At 38.7% G+C, this 17,390-nt stretch overlaps 1 long non-coding RNA gene across 1 annotated transcript in view; it reads right to left on the bottom strand.

The window, feature by feature from the left end:
• Positions 1-17,390, bottom strand: part of LOC309647893 — an 89,705-nt gene that overhangs the window by 52,317 nt on the left and 19,998 nt on the right. The gene's annotated exons all lie outside the window — the stretch shown is intronic.

Raw genomic sequence — 17,390 nt, 5'->3', positions numbered from 1 at the left:
TGGTTAAGAAGGTTTATAGAAGGCAAAAGATCATGAGATTATCTCCAGAAAAGGAAAGGAAGCAGATTAAGCGTTAATGACTGCACGTCAGAGTTAGACCTGGGGTGGATATTCTACACAGTTTGGAGTCCGCCTCCAGAGCACAATGCATAAGGCTCCACGTAGCAGTGAGAGCAGGAAGTCTCCTAGCCTTGCATTCTGAGGGCAACTACTCAAGCAAATTTTACTAGAACAAGGAAGATTTGCTTCAAGGTCAAAATGGATTCCTGCATTTACAGAAGTATCTAGCAGTTCTCCTGTTTAAAGAATAGGGGAAAATTCCCACAAACTTAATGTCTGACAGGGTGTCCCTTACACTGCCTGGCCAATATTAATAATACTGCCTGGCTATTAATAACACAGCATTTTCATTCATTGGGTACATTATAGCCATGTGCTTCAAAGCCTAGTAGCTATTTTTCTGCAAATCTACATTTAGGTTGATTCTAGTCAAAAGTAACCTGAGACCTTCACGTTACAGGTGTCTTTAAAACAAGTGTAGGGACTTCCCTGGTGGCGCAGTGGATAAGACTCTGTGCTCCCAAGGCAGGGGGGCCCCGGTTCGATCCCTGGTCAGGGAACTAGATCTCACATGCATGCCACAACTAAGAGTTCGCATGCCACAACTAAGAAGCTGGCAAGCTGCAACTAAGGAGCCAGCTGCCGCAACTAAGACCCCGTACAACCAAATAAATAAATAAATAGTTAAAAAAACAAGTGCACATGGGAGAAATGTATTAATCAACTGAGGATAAAGACACTTCACTGCTAACCGAGATATAGCTTAAGGATTTTATGTATCCAGTTCATTTATTAACTTGTTTAAGCTTTATTAGCTGGTTTTCGACTCTATAACTGTGTTCTTCCTTAATTTACAGGGCAATAAAAATTAAAATAGTAACTGGAAAACCTATTTTGCTTTTCAATAAAGAGTTTATTTTAATAACTTCAGGGGCATTGTGCCCAAAACGTTTTAGCTGTGGAAATAAAAATTCACATTTTTTAGAATCAATTTTATTGAACTGATAGATTCTCGAAGGAAATGTATCCAAATGATCAGGGATAGCACATGCTTAAGATACCAACCACTGCCCTGTGCTTGCAAAGATCTGTTTTTCTTCAATTCCAAGGATTGTTGGTAGTAAATTTCAGTAAGTTTATGGTAACTAAAAGTAATCATGTCTACCCTACAGAAAGGTTCTTCTGAGATTTTTCAAGTGTAGTCAGTAGTGGCAATATTCCAGAAGTCATATTTAAAGAATATCCGTAGGTATAGTCAGCAGTTTTTCAAATATGTACTTTTAATATTCGTGATAGCAATTTATCAAATTGTCCTGATGGTATAAACAACTGTTCTCTATGATGCCTCATGATGACAGAAACTGGAGGCAGAAATAGAAGTTGAATGCCTAAATCTGTAATCCAGAACTCAGCATAGATCACTCAGCAGCAGCAGTTGTAGCAATTCTATTGCAAACTGAGTTAATAAGCTCTGACACTTTGGTTAACTAAGGCATAAAATACCGTGGTCTCTGAATGGAGCAAATTAAAACGAACGATGATAGCTGTAATAAATGGAGTACATAGTTCTTGCTGAGCACTGTGGTATCTCCTTTACATAGATTATCTTTCATACTCATATTGTTAACCCCACTTTAGAGATGAGAAAACTGTGGCTCAGGAAGATTATGTGAATTACATAAAAATCACAAAGTAAGTGACAGAGTCTGGGACTTGAATCCAAGTATGACTGGGTTCATATTAATCTTCCTTTTCTGATTTTATATTAGGTCAATAAACTCACCTGTGGCCCTTTAAAATATTATTTGGCCCTGTGACCTACACAGGCAAGCCGTCGTTTATAAACAACCCACATCTAAATGCCCTCTCCCCCATTGCCCACTTTCACTGTTGGGGCTCCTGGTACACGGCCGTGGGAAATGCTATACGCTTAAGAGGTTTTAAATCTGAGGGTTTAAGAAAGGAAGAAACAGAAAAGCAGGCACAGCCGAGGGGAGGAGCTTCCCAGGGACAGCTCTCATGTTTATAGGTAACCTGCAGGGCCAAAATATGTACCCCCAAGCCGCCTGAATATTTCCTTTCACTTCATAATACTGCCTGGAATTCTGCCAAATTAGGACTTTATTAGGGCATCATCTCAATTTTTAATGCACACGCAAATCACCTGGGGATCTTGTTAAAATTCGGAATCTGATTCGGGGGGGTCAGGAGATGGGCCTAAGGAGGCTGCGCTTTGAACACGCTCACAGGTGATGCTGATGCTGGGCCTCAGACCACAGTTCGAGTAGCAAAGATGTAGAAAATGTTTGATTTACATTCTCTGGCCGCCTACCATGGCTTCTCACTTGGGGTAAATCTCCTTCGTGCATCATAGTGGGAGGGATGAGTTGAAAATCAGCACATTAGAACGAGTACCTCACTCTCCTGCATCCTGACAATTAGGTGTGGGCATGTGGCCTGGGTCTAGCCAACCAGAAACTTCTTTCCAGGGCCGTGATTCTTGAGGCCACGTTGCAAAGATGCAAGGACAGTTTAGTAATAATTCCCAGCATGAGTGGCATTGAGAGCTCAGTGTCAGTGGTGCCAGGGGCAGTGTCCTGTTCAGACTGTTCCCTGGCTTGCCCGCCTAACTCTGTTTAGTCATTTCCTGAACACTGTGGAGAGTCTGCCAGTTACAAGTGCCTGGACACTGCCTTCAGCCCATAGGAGGGAAGCTGGGCAGCTATTTGATACAACACATCCCTACTTTCCTTGGGTCAAACTGAAGATTGAGGGGAGAAGCTCAAGTTCTTGATATTCTGAAATTCAAAACTCAGCATTTTGATAAACACTGCACTATAGCAGGAGTCATCAGACTTTTTCTGTAAAGGGCCAGAGAGTAAATGTTTTAGGGATTCTCAGCCACAAATGGTCTCTATTGCAACTACTCAATTCTGCCATTGGAGGGCATAATTAGCCATGGACAATATATAAACAAATGAGCTGTGTGCCAATAAAACTTTATTTGTTTTAAAATAAATTTCTGAATTTCATATACTTTTCATGTGTCATGAAATATTATTTTTCTTTTGATTTTTGTCCAATCATTTAAAAAGGTAACCACCATTTTTTTTAAAACTATTATTTCCCCCACTGAATTGTCTTGGCCCTTAACATGTGTTTTTATTTATCTATTTTTTAAAACAAATTTATTTATATATTTTTTATTTATTTTTGGCTGCGTTGGGTCTTTGTTGCTGTGCGCAGGCTTTCTCTAGTTGCGGCGAGCGGGGGCTGCTCTTCGTTGCGGTGCGTGGGCTTCTCATTGAGGTGGCTTCTCTTGTTGCGGAGCACGGGCTCTAGGCATGCAGGCTTCAGGAGTTGCGGCACACAGGCTCAGCAGTTGTGGCTTGTGGGCTCTAGAGCGCAGGCTCGGTAGTTGTGGCGCATGGGTTTAGTTGCTCCGCGGCATGTGGGATCTTCCCAGACCAGGGATCGAACCCGTGATCCCTGCATTGGCAGGCAGATTCTTAACCACTGCACCACCAGGGAAGTCCCATAACCACCATTTTTTAACCTGCAGGCCATATAAAAACAGGCAGGGAGCTGGGTTTTGCCCACAGGCCATAGTTTGCTGCCCACTGTTTAGAAGCAGTAATACCCTGATCCGATTTATATCAACAAATTTTTCTCCTTGAAACTGTGTATTTCTTTTTACCAAGAAAACAAGAAGTTATCCTGAAAAATTAAGTTCATACCTATTCAATCCAGCATTTAGGTGATATCGTTTACTTTCTCAATATTTTGATCTTTATGGAAATCAATAAGAGCAACTTAAAAGGTGAGCAGTGATACACTAAGTAGTTGGCTGATTAAACATCTCCTAAATAAGCACTCTGATAGGAACCACAGACACAAAAAGAAATAATGTAGTAATTAACTTTGAGGATGTCTTGGTCTAGGTAGAGATCTGATGACCTAATGAGTTGATTTTTAAAATTTGTGCAATGCTCTTTTTCTGGGCAGCTTGCTGTGCATGTTCGTAGGAAATTTTATCACATGCCGTTACAACCCTCTACCAGCCTGGGTCTTTTTGAACTAACCATCATTTTAGGTAGAACTACTAGGATCAAACTGTATGTCTCAGGTAAAGGGCCCTGATATTAACAATGTCCTTTTTCCAGTCACAAGTCACACTACTGTGGTGAATAAAATTAGGTGATTTCCTTTATCTTTCCTTACTCAGCCCTTGCAGCCAATTTCCAGTGCTCCATTCAGACCAAAACCAAAAATGTCAAGAATATTAATCCCCTCCACTTATTTACTTGTTAACCAAATTTTCAATTACACACCCCTGAGGCATGGTAAATTCCTGCTGAAAAGGGGTGATGGTGGTGAAGTGATTGAAGGTGTTAATAAGTACTATGACCTATGGCTATCTTCCTCAGCTGGTGCTTCTTAGAACATTCCACCATGGCTCTAAAGCCCAAACCACAGGCATGCACTTCTAGCACCACTGCTTGTTCTTTACCCAAAGAAGAGTTAATAGGCTTCAGAAATTAGACAGCATTGACATACTTGGAAAAGAAAGGAAAACTGGACAAATCCCAAAGCAGTTCACTGCAGCTGAAGATGAAGACTTGCCAGTTGGGCAGAGGTTTAATTGTACCTAGAAAACTAATCTTCCATGGTCCCCGTGGCCACACTGGCAGCGAGGCTCTAGTATTCCCACTCCGTGGGATCTTCAGGAAGTATGGTTTTCCTTTCCCAGTTCATCTTCCCATTCTCCTGAGTCTGGTTCTCTTACACCGTACATAGTGGTTGAATGGTGGTTCTCCAAAAAGGTATATCCACGTCCTAATCCTGGAACTTGTGAATGTGACCTTATTTGGCAAAATGGTCTTTGAAGATATAATTAAATTAGAAACCTTGAATGAGATCATCCTGGATTTAGAGTGGGCCCTAAATCCAATGACAGGTATCCTTATAAGAGAGAGGCAGAGGGAGATTGGAGATAAACACAGAGGGAAGGCCATATGAAAGATAGGAAGAGATTGGAGTGATGCAGCTACAAGCCAAGGAATGCTGGCAACCCTGGAAGCCAGGAGAGATGCATGGGACAGTTTTTCCCTCAGAGCCACCAGAAGGAACCAACCCTGCTGATACCTTGGTTTTGGACTTCTGACCTCCAGGACTGAAGAATAAACTTCTGTTGTTTTAAGACACCAAGTTTGTGGGTCATTTGTTTTGCCAGCATTAGGAAACTAATTCACAGTATAAAAAAGTAAAAATGGTTCATCCTAGGACACAGCCAAGCTTTAAGTAGCAAAGAGGTTGATAAAGGTCTGTAGTTCAATATTCAGCAAAACAGGCATGTGCCTATGGTTACAGGAGGGCTGGGATTAGCTCTTTTAAAATAAAGCCTTTTCCACCAGCTGCACTGTATTCCTAATTTCATATTTAGAGATTATTTCCTTATCCCCTGTTAAAAAAGTGAATTTTTTTGAGAAAAGTCACACATTACCTTATAAGTTAAATCCATCAGTCTAGTTCCTTTTTCATTTTTAGCTATTTATTCAACAGTATGCACTTCTATATGCTTGGTAGTACACTAAGCACCTTAAATGCACTACCTTGTTTAACCTCTACAGAATTGTGAGGAAGGCACTATTCCTATTTTACAGATGAGGAAATGGAGAAAACAATGCTATTAAGGGTCTCACTTGTCTAAGATGATATATTTATTGTGGCAGAGCCAGGCTATGAGCTACTCTGAGTCTGGTTCCCAAAGCCTCTGTTATTAACTACTATAATGCTTTTCCTATATTGCCTTCAGAGTATGGTTTGATGGATAAAGAGCAGAAAGCACAGGTCACAAGATAGGAAAGGAATGTGGAGGGAGGAGGAAAAGAAGATAAAAAACATAAAAAATAAGGTTTTAAGACACCAAAACCAAACCTATATACCTAGAACTTGAATCAGTTCTTGTGTTAATGAGGCCAAAGGTCATGCATTTCACCTCTGCATGTTTTATCCTTGCTCAAGTCTAGAGAAAGCTTAGATTGTCTAAGCAGAGTCTGTAGCCATCCATGGTTCTCTAACAACCTGCCAAAAATTTATAAGTGCATGGACTTAACTAAAAGGAATACGAATAAAGCAGAACTGACGATTATAAATCCAGTGCATTCCCTGATGATGGGTGTTTGTCCCACCCCCCACCCCATTCATATGCTGAAGCCCTAATCCCCAACATGGGATCTGGAGGTGGGGCCTTTGGGAGGTAATTGGCTCATGAGGGTGGAGCCGTCATGAATGGGATTAGTGCCCTTACAAGAAAGACACAAGAGAGGCGATCTCTCTCTCCCTGCCATGTGAGGATACAGCAAAACGGCAGTCTATAAACCAGGAAGAAGGCCTCCACCATAACCTGACTATGCTGGCACCCTGATCTCAGACTTCCAGCCGCCAGAACTGTGAGAAATAAATGTTTGTTGTTTCAGCCAATGGTAATTTATTACAGCAGCCTGAGCAGACCAAGACAATGGGTCAGCAGCACTTTCTTTGTGTGTGAAGGAAAGCACTCCGGTCTTGATGACTCATAAGCAGGGAGAGTAGGAGTGAAAAAGAAATCGGAGGCACTGCATGGAAACTACCCTTCTGCTTAAACAAGTACACTAATAAAGCAAGCAACAAATGATTCAGTTCTCATTCTTTGAAAAAAATCACTCGTGAATTTCTAGATGTTGGTGAAAACTTTTAAGTGTTGCAAAACTGCTTTAGTGCATAATTGGGTTCTCATTTCACTCTTGGTCTAAGGTAACTTTCTCACTTTGAACTTCTGCATTTTATTTTATCATCAGTTAGTTTTCAGAAAGCAATTTCAGTAAGTGCTTAATTTACATCCACATAATGACACATGGGGCTCTACTAACATATCCTTCATGTAATTGGGCCTCCATAAATCTTGATCTTTCTACATGGTATACTTCTGATTTTGTGTGCAGCTTTCTCATTCAAGCACTATATTAAAATGCTCTGCTTCCTACACTTGTAGAGACAATGAGAATAAAAGCAGTTTTGGCTACTTCATATCTAAGGAAGTTCATTTCCTGATTATTAAAAGCTTTTTGTTAAATGCCCATCGTTTTGTGCAACTGTGCTAGGTACTCTACCAAGACGCATCAAATAGGTAAGCCCCGTGCTCCATAGAGATAGTTCACATTTTCTGGAGGAGTTCTATTTCATACAATTCTCTCTTCTTAAATAAAGGCAATTTGCATTGTCATATCCTCATAAGATTTTTCAAATAAATTAATTCCCAAAAAATAGTATCATAGGTCCTTTAAAAATTCTTGTTCAAAAGTCAGCTTCACAAATGTGTGTATTCATTATAAATTATGTTTTCATAAAGTCAAATGTAAAACAGCAAGAATAGCTGGAAGGTGGTACAAAAATCTTATTCTGACTAGAAATGCAAGTCATAAGGAAATTTTTGACATATATAGACATTTTATTCTGTATTGTTTTACTTTGGTTATGGTAGGGAAGCACTTTTACAGGATTAGCAAAAAATGACTAAGTTATTTTAAAGATAACTAAGCTCAAGAATGAAATTCCACTTTTAATAGATGGCATAGTCTTGTGGTTTTGAAGCCACAAACAGATTAATGAAAAGCATTTAAATCTATTCAAGTCTGGAGAAAACTGGGATTGTCTAAGCAGAGACTGGAAACAGTTTAAGATTAGTAAGAAAAATTAATAAATTTGAGTATTTTACAAGTATTACTTTGTATATTTTTTATATTATAGTATTAGTAGTTAATATTTACATCCACCCATTTTAGTGAGTTATATATATATTTAAAAATTAATGGAAAACGGATATATTGGCTCTCAGTAAATTTAGTGTACCATAAGTCTAGCTGTATGGACCGTGAGACTACACTTGAGACTGCTTCTGTATTGATATGTACCTGGATAGCAGGTATTACTTTGGAGGAAAGAAAATAGCTTCAGGCCTAGTTCTGCGGGCTTATGAGGTTGCGAGTAAGCATGACTTCATTCAAAGAACTGACTTTGAGTTAAAACTTAAAGGATAAATGTGATGTCACCAGGTATGAAACGATTCCAGGACTTTTCATGAGTATTAGGGGTAAGTGGTGTTAATACTCCAATTAGGAAGTACCTTTCTTTCCTCATACACGTCAGCAACAGACTGCAAGGACATATCAGAGATATGCAGAGTGTGCATCTTGGTCTTTGGAGACCAGACCGTTAAGTTACATTTTGTAACGGCATAAGAATTTAATTTTGAAGGCAATTCGAAATGCGAATTCTCCACCTTATTGATAGAAAATTGGACTATTTATTATAAAAACTTAAAAATTAAGTAAAATATATAATTAGCATTATACTAGCACAGGCAAATTTAGAATTCAAGACTTCACAATCATGGTTAAGATTATTGTAATGCAACTCTGTTAATTAACTAAAATTTCCTTTAACTCACACATCTGTCTTTTATTTCTCAAAACATTTTTCTAGTATTTCACCAGAGCATGATATCAGAAGAGTAAATCTTGTATCAAAGAACTTTGCTAATTCTTAGTAACTCTGGCAATAAGGTTTAAGGAGAAACAGAATGAAATTTTCATAAACTTCTGCTTTCCTTAACTCCTAAGACCACTCTAGAGAATAAGTATTTATAGATATTACTTAAAAATTTGGATTGAAAGAGACCAGGATTATATGTCATGGATTTTATCAAAACTTAAAACAGTTTCATTAGAAAAGCACAGAGGCCTCCCACATTCATGGTTTAATTTCACAATTATCTAGATATCTATCAACAAAACTCTAAGTAGTTGTTAACTACAGATGTCAAGGTCTGACAGTTTCACTTTCAGTTTTCAGAATATCTACTGTTTCAGTGGTGTAAGAACATCATTAGAATCTCTATAAAATAATTAGTTATAATTGTACCTTCCATTAAATTCAGTACTAGAGAAATCTAGAAGACATAATTCACTATGGAATTTGACTAAATTCTTCCGGGGGGTTCTGAATTTCAAATGAAGGCATCTTTGCAAGTCAGACTGAACTCCTCATTACTCTGTGATGCAGGCTCCTCCAAATGGCAGCAGAAATGTATTACTGTCTAGAAATTCTAGAGTGGTGCTAAAATTTTATGGTTCTGTAGAGATAAGGACAAATTAAAAGAAATATATTCTTAGAAGAATAGTATTATTTAAAATAAAAATGCTGTCATGACTGCTTACCAGGATAGCTTCTCTAGAATACTAAGTTCTTTGCGATTTCCAGTACATTATTTAGATATTAGAATTGTATTATTTCAATGTGCAAAAAATAAGTGAATTGTTTCAAAATATGACATTTTTGCCTATTATTCAACAAAATTAAAATATGTAATTAGTAGGTAGATATGCTCAAATACAAATGTTTGATAAGCTTTGATTATGAACAAAGTATATCGATTATAAAAAAAACTCAACTATTCAAAACTTCATGCAACTATAGTGACCAAATTAATACTGGAGGGGAAAGAAAGGTAGTCAAGTGATTCTAGCATTTTCCATAAGGAAGGATCCAAGGGTGAATGGTAAAATCACTAACCATGTTCAAGACTATCAGACATGTGGGTCTGGGACAGATGGGTGGAAGAGGAAAATAAATGAATACACCAATGGACACCGTGGATTTGAGATGCCCAAGATGCCAGTGGGATATTCTTCAAAGTTCAACTCATAAGTCACTTCCCCTATGAAACCTTGCCAAACACTCCCACCTCCAAATGGAATCAGTTCCTCTTCTGGGATCACACAGCACTTTGTATTTTGATAATATCATAACTATATTTTGTTCGTAGGTATTCGTATGATTGCACTATTTAATAGTTATTTGTCTTCATATTTCTTCTGTGGCACCAATCATCTTTATCAGAGCTGTTTACAAGTTCTTCCCCAATCTCACCACTTGAAGGTCCATCTTACTCATTTTTGTATTCCTAATGCCAACACAGTGAGCATCTACACATAGACGATGCTCAGTAAACAACTGCTAAATGAATCCTCTTATGATAACAGCACAATGTTAATACAACTCCCAGCCAAAATTTCTTCTTACTGTTTTACTTAACAGAATGCATTCATTTAATAAACATTTACTGAATATTAATTTCCATGAACCATGCTAGCATGGGAATATTAATATGAATATGATAAGCTTCCCATTCTCCTGAAAGTTTTGACTAGTGCAGCATTATGGATCAAACTTTTCATTAAATGCCTTCAGTGGTAAGATTTCATATTTGTGGGGCTTCCCTGGTGGCACAGTGGTTAAGAATCCACCTGCCAATGCAGGAGACACGGGTTCGAGCCCTGGTCCGGGAAGATCCCACCTGCCGCGGAACAGCTAAGCCCATGCACCACAATTACTGAGCCTGCGCACTAGAGCCTGTGAGCCACAACTACTGAGCCCGCGTGCCAGAACTACTGAAGCCCGTGTGCCCTAGAGTCCGTGCTCAGCAACAAGAGAAGCCACCGCAATGAAAGGCCTACGCACCGCAACAAAGAGTAGCCCCCACTCTCCACAACTAGAGAAAGCCTGCGCGCAGCAACGAAGACCCAACACAGCCATAACTAACTAACTAACTAAATAAATAAATAAAATTTCATATTTGGAATAACACATACCATGGGCCGTGCCAAGATTCTGATCCCTCTGAAGCTATGCTTTGCCTATTTCACAATTTTGCTGAGGGTTCTCCTGATGCAGAAACTTACCCTACCGTATCAAACACAAACATTCTTTTTATGATGCAAACTGCAGGCTATCTAGTCCTTTTATATGATGCTTACATATTCCCAGCTTGGTTTATTTTCCACATAATGTGCTCTTTGTAACTTGCGTATACCATATAAAAATTCTGTTAATGGCCTAGTACCAAAGCTGTGTCTGTTGGTGAATCAGTTATTTTCTGTACAATTCTACCTTATTTGATATGTTAAAATCTACCAAAAATATAAATACAGAGTATCTTTATGGTATGTATATACTTATTATTTTAAATGTTAGCTTACACAGTTTCAAACTACAGAGTTATAAAATGGGAAAAAATAGTTTTTTTATTGTGTTACTAAGTCAAATTCAAGCTTGCTTAGCTGGTAAAAAATAAGAAAGCAATTAATACACAAGCCAAGATGGTGGCTAAACTTGCTTCAGTATTGTTTGTTTTTAAAATATTGAAAGGGATAAATACAAACCAAAGGCAGCTCATATTTTCAATGGTAAGTACTGATGAGGACATACCGGCACTATTGACCCCACTGACACCATTAAAATACTTGTGAGTCTAAAGGTTTACATGACATTATTGGTACCTGAAACAGATTCTGTATGTCTTACAGAGGGACTGTATCCAGTTCATTAATACTGATACAACCTACAAACCTGAAGTGCTTAGCATAGTGCTCTAATTATAGTTAAGGCTCAATATGTACTTCATTAACTGAATTACAAGACAAATGGTCTCTCTGTTACCAACAGAAATTTTCACTTAGGGGAGTCCATGAGCTGAAGGCAACTGTGAAATCCTGTAAAAGAGCGAGCTACTCCTCTCCAAAAGTAATGAAGTCTGACAGTTTGAAGCCTATAATAAGATACTGACTTAACGCTAATTTTCTAATAATACGGTATTGCTAAATTCCTAATATGGGGTTAGTCATTGATAGGAAAAACATAAAAAGGAGTCACATGTATAAATGTGTGCCCAGGGCCTAACACGTGACCCTGACAATGTGCCATTTCCATTCTAAATAGAGAAAAAACAGAATCCTTGTCTCTAACCCCTAGTCAATTTTCTTATCATCATTCAAGGTCAACATGATTAGTCTCTCCTTTCGAGTTTTAGACATTTTATGTACTACTTCTTCCTTTACCCAAATGCATACAATAATAAAATTCTGATGCTTCTTTCTCCATTTTATTTAGTGTAATTTTTTTACAACCTAGACCCAATTTTCAAACCCCACAAATAGATTCAGTCTGATATACTGTAAAAAGCACTGGATTGAAGTCAAGAGGCTTGGGAGACCTAAATTCTAATTCCTCCTGTACCATGAAAGAGACAAATCCCTAGGCTTTGCAAGGCTTCAGCTTCCTTGTTTACAGAATAAGGGGATTGGAAAATCATCTCTCTGGTCCTATTAGGCAATAAAATGCGATGATTCTGCGACTGTTTCCTTTTCTCACCTAAGAATACAAATCTGACACACAAGAGGCTAAAGAATTTGAGTGTTAAGGATTCCCTATTGCTTGAAATACTCTCTTCCTTTGGATTCAGGGATAGAAATCTCCTGTTTCTTGTATCTCCCTTTGCTGTTCGTCTGCTTACCTCATAAGTACTTTTCCATTTTTGGCAGTACTACCTCTGTTCACTCCACATTATTTCTCTAGGTGATTTTACCCAAACTGTGGCTTCAACTACCATCAGATGCTGATGCCTCTCCTCATATCAGTATTGCCAACCACCTCCTGGATGCTTCCCAGGTACTTCTGATTTACTATAATCCCAACGGAACTGTCATTTCCCCCAACTAATTTGCTTTTTCTGTATCCTTTGTGAGAAACCTGAGAGTCATCCTAAACTCTCCCTTCCCCCTTGCTTTCCACATCAGATCAGTCACCAACTTGTGCTGATTTTATCTCCTAAATATTTTCTGGAATTGCTGTTATGGCTTGAGTATCTGTGCCTCCCCCCGCACCCCATTCATACGTTGAAACCCTGACTCCCAGTGTGAATGTATTTGGCCAAGGGATGCCTCTAAGGAAGTAATAAGGTTAAATGAGGTCATAAGGGTGGGGCCTGACTCGACAGGGTTAGCGTCCTTAAAAGAGACATCAGAGAGCTTGTTCTCTCCACATGCACACACAGAGGAAAGGCTAAGTGAAGGCACAGCAAAAAGGCAGCCATCTGCAAGCTGGAATGAGAGCCCTCTCAGAACCCAAACCTGACAGCATCGAGAGCTTGTAATTCTAAGCTCCAGAGCTGTGAGAAGATAAATTTCTGTTGTTAGGCCACTCAGTCTACACTATTGTGTTATGGCGGCCCGAGCAGACTTCTCTCCATCTGCTACCATTACCCCAGGGCAGGTCATCATAATCTCTTCCCTATAGTCTGGCCACTCGCTCATCTACCCAGCACCATATCACTTTGGGTTAGAGTCAGATCACTGGGATTGAGTCCTTGCTCTGCCCCTGACTGTGTAAACTTGAGCAAGTTACTTAATCTGTGTCAGTAATTTCCCTGTAAAATGAGACTATTAACAACAGGGTTGCTTCAACAAGGTGATACATGTAAAATGCTTACAACAGTGCTTGGCATATGACATGCATTCAATGAAAGTTAGCTGTTATTATCCTCCACATTATCAAAATAAGCCACCTCAACCACAAAGTTGCCCATGTCAGTCCACAGGCTCCCCACCAGTGACAGGATAAAGTCTAGGCTCCTTAGCATGACTGATGGGCTCCATACAAACCTGCAAGTTCCACTACAAGAACTCGTGTGAACCTTTCACTCCTACTCTGGGCTCATTCGTATCATTCCTCATCCACACTGTGCTCCAGCAGTACTGAACTCCAGGTAGCTCCCCGCAGGTTCTTTCTCAGGACTGCTTTCCTCTGCCCCCTGCCTGTAATGCCCCTTCTCTCATCTTTGCTCTTTTCATACTTTATGCAAGTCTTTGTCATAACACTTGACCATTATAATACAGAACTGATCTATTTGTTGTCTTTGTTTCCCATTAGACGGAAAACTCAAGATCAGAGACCAGTTCTTATTCTTTTTTTGTATCACAGTATTTAATAACCTGACATACAGTTAACATTCAATAAATGTCTGACAAACTGAACTGTGGAATTTGGACCATGTTTTCCATACTTAGCACTGCTATCTTAGTTCAACCTTTTATTTCTCATTTGAAGCAATGCAAAGAATTTCCTGTCTCTAATATCTCTTTTATCCTTACCACCCCTTAAAGAGCCGACATAACTGTCTTCCTAAAACACAAATATCTTACCTTACAAATCAAAACCTCTGGGCTTCTCACTACATAAGAATAAAATCTAATCTCTTTAACAAGGAACACAGGTCTTTCAGTCTACCTCTCTGCCTTATTTATCTTTAGCTCCTGAACTCTTGCTACACTGAACTTCTTACTGCTGCTGGAATAAGTTCCACCCTTTCATACTTCCTGCCTGTGCATACAGGTCCCTTTGCCAAGAATGCCCTTCTCTCTTACACCTGGAAAATTCGCATTCATTCTATATAACCTAATTTTCATAAGTCACCTCCTGTACTAAGCCTTTCTTGGATTTCTGCTGGGAGAATCAGTTGCTTGCTCTTCTCTGTTCCCATAGTACATTTTTTATTCTGATATTATAATACTTACTAAACGTTATTATAACTTTGTCTGTCTTACCCATTTGAGTTCAAGGGCAAGGACTGAATCATACTCATCTTTGTATATCTTGGGACCTAGAACTGCATCTGACGTACAGTAAGCACTCAATATGTACAAACACTTAAAAATAAATTAATGAACAGAATGGCTAGAAAAAATGAGATGAACCTCTCAAATGGCTTACTGAATATCATACTGTCATACTGAGAATACATACCAAGTAAAATCACATTAGATCACTATTTTTCAAACTGTAGTTCATGATCCATTATGAAAAGAATTCAAATAATTGAAAGCCTCAGAGGGCATCACATACAGTAGGGGTGGGTACTAGTTCACACAATTTTGTTTCAGTTGCACGTATGTATGTGTGTTTGTGTACTAGTTGAAATGTAAAATGCTTTTGCCACTGTGGAGTGTGGTTTTAAAAATCAGCTTGGAAAACACTGCGTGTGATCATTTCTTAGTTTAGTATAACTTATTATTTTTTTAATGACCTCAACTATAATATAATGCCCATGACAGAGTTTGGGGAACATTCAGTGAGCTGTGAAAATATGTTAGGCAGACTGGGTTCATAGCACAGCTCACAGTGATAACTTATAAAACTTTCCCTAAACAAATCTACTGTATCTATTTAATTCAATTACGACCTTTTACATATTTCAATGTTATATATGGCAGTATAAGAAGAGATATTTCAGTAATCTTGTAAAAATCCTTAGCTATCACAGGGTATTTGGAATCACCTTGGGTTCATGTTTGGACATTAGTTTTGGCTTGTTTTATTTATCAATTCATCCATTGATTCAAGTTAACTGAATCCGTAAGAGAGTAATTTACAAACAATATCAATTTATTGATTTATAATAGGAGATACTAATTCAGCCACAAAGATTTATTAAGTATCTTCTCCATGCCAGGGAGTGAGCTATATATGCAAGAAAGCAGATGCCAATTGTTTATATTAGGCACCTTTTCCTAGTAGAAAGATACTCTCAGGAGACATTGCTTAGCACTACACCTTGCACCTAACAGACATTAACAACTATTAGTTGAATAAAATTAGAGGCTAGAATGACATCCAGAGGCAAGAAAGAGGGTAAAGCTGGAGAGACGATAATAGGTTTTTATCTATTTCCCATTTTTTCCATTACCACTGGTCATCATAATTGAGACACCCTTTCCCTAGAAGCCACTGGCTACATAAAGACGTTCTTCCTCTTCAGCATTTCTACTGTAGATGGTGCAGACTTACAGCCGTGTGTCTACCTGCCTTTTACAAAAAAAAAATTTTTTTAAACAAACGCGAGAGGATCAAATCCAAAAACTGAATCTTACAATTTAGATTACTTAGAGGAGTGGATATATGGTGGCTCCTTCTAATCATATTCCATAAATAGCACAGCCCAGCTTTGATGAGAGCTGAACAGTGTAACAAGTTTGTCCTTCAAAGGCCTAGAGAAGGGTTTAGCAAACAATGGCTCATGGGCCAAATCTTGCCTGCTATTTTTGTAAAGTTTTATTAGAACACAGCCATTCCCACTCATTTTTGTATTGCCAATGACTATTTTCACACTACAAGACCACAGTTGGGTAGTTATGGCCCACAAAAACTAAAATATTTATAACCTAACCCTGTATTAGTCAGCTTGGGCCGCTATAACAAAATACTACCATAAACTGGATGGCTTATAAATAACAGAAAATTTACTTCTCACAGTTCTGGAGGCTGGAAGTCTAAGATCAGGGTGCCAGCCCAGTTGGGCTCTGGTGAGAGCCCGCTTCCCTGCTGCAGACTGCTGACTTCTTGCTGTATCCTCACATGGTGGAGAGCAGAGAGAGGGAGCAAGCTCTCTTTGACCCTTAACAAGGACACTAATCCCATTCATGAGAGCTCGACCCTCATAACCTCATCTAATCCTAATTACTTTCCAAAGGCCCTACCTCCTAATTACATCATGTGCGGGTAGGGTTTCAACATATGGATTTGGGGGATACAAACATTCAGTCCATAACAGATCCTTTACAGATAGTTTGCTGATGCTTAGAGAGTACAAGTACTCTATGTCGCTGATTAAGAGCATAACTACACGTATTAGAAACCAGACAAGCAGGTGATAAGGTTAATAATCTATAATGGAAATTGAGGTTCCTAATCAGGACTTCTGCTTTGATATAAGGCCACCTTAACTCAACGAGGAGGGAGACACCTGTAGGCAAAGTCAGAATTTTCTGCAGGAAGAAGTTCTGAGTTCATTTCAACATGTGAACAAGTGCTCAGTTATGTATTTAACCTGTTAACCATGTTTCTATAGGTGGTTCTCCCTGGCAAAGACTGCTTTTTTCAATAAGCCCCAGGACCTTCTGGGAAGGTAGGGGAGATGGGAGAAAAAGTGTCTCAGGACTTTCTGATGGGAGCGTTTTATGACTTTCAACAGAATTACCATATCATGCCAGAACAAATCGGAATCAAAGCTGGAGCCAACAGCAAGAAGGTAGAGTAAAACAAGACATGAGTAAGAGAAGTAGGGTAGTTTAGAATTATGGAGTTTGATGCGGTATGTTTCAAAAACATTGTTTGAAAAATACATTATTTTTTAAGTAGAAAGAAAATTAATTTTATGGTACCATTTAGGTGGTGAAAAAAACACACAAACCAAAATGGGAAGAAGTGATGAAGAATTACTATCCAAGAAGGAAGGGAAATAACTGCTTAAATCAATCTGTATATCTGTTATCTAACATGGCACCATATCAGGATAGGTACTTACAAATGTTTCTGCTGAATATGATGATTCTCTTTTCCTTACACCCCATGTCCAATCCACCCTGAATCTACCCATTCCCCACCATCTCCACTGTTAA

The sequence above is a fragment of the Balaenoptera physalus genome (assembly GCF_965194825.1).
Source record: "Balaenoptera physalus genome assembly, chromosome: 18".
In the NCBI taxonomy this organism is placed as follows: Eukaryota; Metazoa; Chordata; class Mammalia; order Artiodactyla; family Balaenopteridae; genus Balaenoptera; species Balaenoptera physalus.
This window is presented reverse-complemented; position numbering and strand designations above follow the sequence as displayed.